General features: G+C 35.2%; 1 pseudogene; it reads left to right on the top strand.

Annotated features, from left to right (window-relative positions):
* Positions 1 to 2,115, top strand: part of LOC104986507 — a 9,577-nt pseudogene extending 7,462 nt beyond the window's left edge.
* Positions 2,116 to 2,992: the final 877 nt, after the last annotated feature.

Here is a 2,992-nt window from a genome sequence, read left to right as displayed (position 1 = left end):
TTTTTTTTTTTTTCCAAAGAAAACAAACTTTCTTAAAAATTTTTTTGTGTGGAACCATATTATATAAAATAGAGATAAGTGTGAAGCCTTTTAGCCAAAGGAGTGGCCAGAGGTCCTGCACTTGTGACTTCTCAGTTCCTCAACCCTGCAGTGACCCTTGTGGGACCTTCCTCTTCTATGGGACATACTTCAGAAACTAACAGTTGTGTGTTAATCCTTCTCACTAAACTACTTTAGAATAAAAACTTGCTGGTACATTGTTTTCTTGTGTATAATTTTCTCACCTTTCTGTGTTTTTGTTAAATGGAAAAGTTTAAATAAAATTGCAGGTGTGTTCTCCTTAATAACATTCAACTCCAACCACTTCCTCCATTTGAACAGGATCCTCACCTAGAAATCAAAATAAAGGTCTCGGAAGTATGTATTTAGGGCAGGAGCTGTTAGGGGGAGAAGATAGTAATCATGTGGGTCATTCCTAGGATCATGGGTCATTCTTTGCAATTCTGTGTACTCTATAGACTGATATTTATTGTACTTTTTATCAGATTAACGTTCTCTATATATATGTTCTCTGTTATTTATAAGCGGAATAAGTAGAAATGCATTTTCTTTTATTTATGTGATTATTTTTCTACTTAAGTAATCTTCAAGTTAGGTCTAGTCTCTAAAATATTATTTAAATGTCACATTTAGTAAGCTGTATAACATTCCTATGATAATATCTCTTGCTTAACTTAAAGATAAATAATATTTGACTTATTTCAGATGCAGCAGGAGTTGGACAGGAGTATAACTAGAGAATTAAGAGAAGATATGTTGGCAAAATGTATGAATTAAGTTTAGACATTGATTTCTGAAATACACTGTAAACAATAAATGGCATCTCTTTCCATTGTTTGGATAACAGATGCTATGTTAATTTTTTTTTCTTATACATAGCTAATGAAAAATGTGAAAGAATGAGCAGTCATATTGAAAAATATTCTTCTTCCTCATTTATTCATCATGTTCCATAGTTTTAAAAAAATCTCAAAAGGTCTATTTATTTTTGGCTGTATCCTTTCTCTACTACTGCCATCACTGTGGAACTGTCCATCTGCACCCTGACACCATTCTCAGAAAGGATAGAATTCATGAACGTCTCAAGTGTCTGGTAGTGGTTAAGGCTAGAACACCCAGACTCAAGCAGTTATGTTTCATAGCTGTCACTTGGTGGGTGACTTTATAATTTCTGTGTCATTGACTTTGTCACTAGTTTATCCCTTGCACTCAGGAAAAGCTCCAAACACCTGCATCAATGTGGGTCCTTCCCAAGTAGTTGGCCTTGTCTCTTTACCACCTTATTCTGCCCCTTAGTTGTGCATCTAACCAGCCAGACTGTGTAGGATCCCACAGATTCATTTCCTCACCTCTGGTCTTTGTACATGCTTCTCCCCTCTGACTCTTGTACTTTTTCCTGTCCTTCAGGTAGCTACTTCCATAGCATCTCCACCAAAAAGCTGGCAATATTGACACAAAGCCAGCTGTCCCTTCTGAGTGTTCCTTGTGCCATCTTGTATACCTGTCTTAGTATTTATGACTCTGTATGAAAATTGTCTGTTCATTTATTTTTACAGTTTATGGCATTGTCACTTCTCAAGGTGACTGAGTCACCTTCATCTTGTAATTCCAGTGTTTGTCACAGCACCTTAGCAGAAAGTTATTGAGTAAATGAATGAAGAATGAGAAAGAAAGAAGTATCAGAAGCTCTGATACTCAGCCACATGTGGGACCATGGGCTGATTATATAATTGTAATCTTGTACTTTGTTTTCTATCATTTATAGATATGTTTCATTATTCAGAGCACTTAGAAATGTCTCAGGTTTTTTTTTTTTGTTTTGTTTTGTTTTGTTTTTTGTTTGTTTGTTTGTTTGTTTTACTAATACTGAGTTAACTCAAGTATTTTAGATAAAGAATGTAATCCTTTTTCTTTCCAGCTGCTGCTGAATTTGAATCTGAGTCCTATGGATTGTCTCCTCTAGGAGCTACAGATGTGTCAAATCTGTCTCAGGACCTACTTTTGAAAACATCACAAGAATATGTAAAGATTTTGAAGAAAATATATGTGATCTGAAAGATAAATAGTAAACATTTCCCCTCTGGACTGTTTTCATGACATTTTAGTTGTTTCTCATTAAATATGATGAGAAAATCTTTATTAAAGGGAAATACTTTTATGTATATGATGAAAATGTATATGGTATTTTAAAAATACTACATTTAAGTAGTATTAATGCACTGGTCATAGCAAACACCCTCTTGCAACAACACAAGAGAAGACTCTACACATGGACATCACCAGATTGTCAACACTGAAATCAGGTTGATTATATTCTTTGCAGCTAAAGATGGAGAAGCTCTATAAAGTCAACAAAAACAAGACCAGGAGATGACTGTTGCTCAGATCATGAACTCCATATTGTCAAGTTCAGACTGAAATGGAAGAAAGTAGGGAAAACCACTAGACTATTGAGGTATGACCTAAATCAAATCCCTTATGATTATACAGTGGAAGTAAGAAATAGATTTAAGGGACTAGATATGATAGATAGAGTGCCTGGTGAACTATGGACTGAGGTTAATGACTCTGTACAGGAGACAGGTATCAAGACCATCCCCGTGGAAAAGAAATGCAAAAAGGCAAAATGGCTGTCTGGGGAGGCCTTACAAATAGCTGTGAAAAGAAGAGAAGCAAAAAGCAAAAGAGAAAATGAAAGATATAAGCATCTGAATGCAGAGTTCCAAAGAATAGCAAGAAGAGATAAGAAAGGCTTCCTCAGCGATCAATGCAAAGAAATAGAGGAAAACAACAGAATGGGAAAGACTAGAGATCTCTTCAAAAAAATTAGAGATACCAAGGGAACATTTCATGCAAAGATGGACTCGATAAAGGACAGAAATGGTATGGACTTAACAGATGCAGAAGATATTAAGAAGAGGTGGCAAGAATA

The sequence above is a fragment of the Bison bison genome, unplaced genomic scaffold (assembly GCF_000754665.1).
Source record: "Bison bison bison isolate TAMUID 2011002044 unplaced genomic scaffold, Bison_UMD1.0 scf7180017845766, whole genome shotgun sequence".
NCBI classification, from domain to species: domain Eukaryota; kingdom Metazoa; phylum Chordata; class Mammalia; order Artiodactyla; family Bovidae; genus Bison; species Bison bison.
Note: the sequence above shows the minus strand (reverse complement) of the source record. Positions and strands in the feature narration are given on the sequence as shown.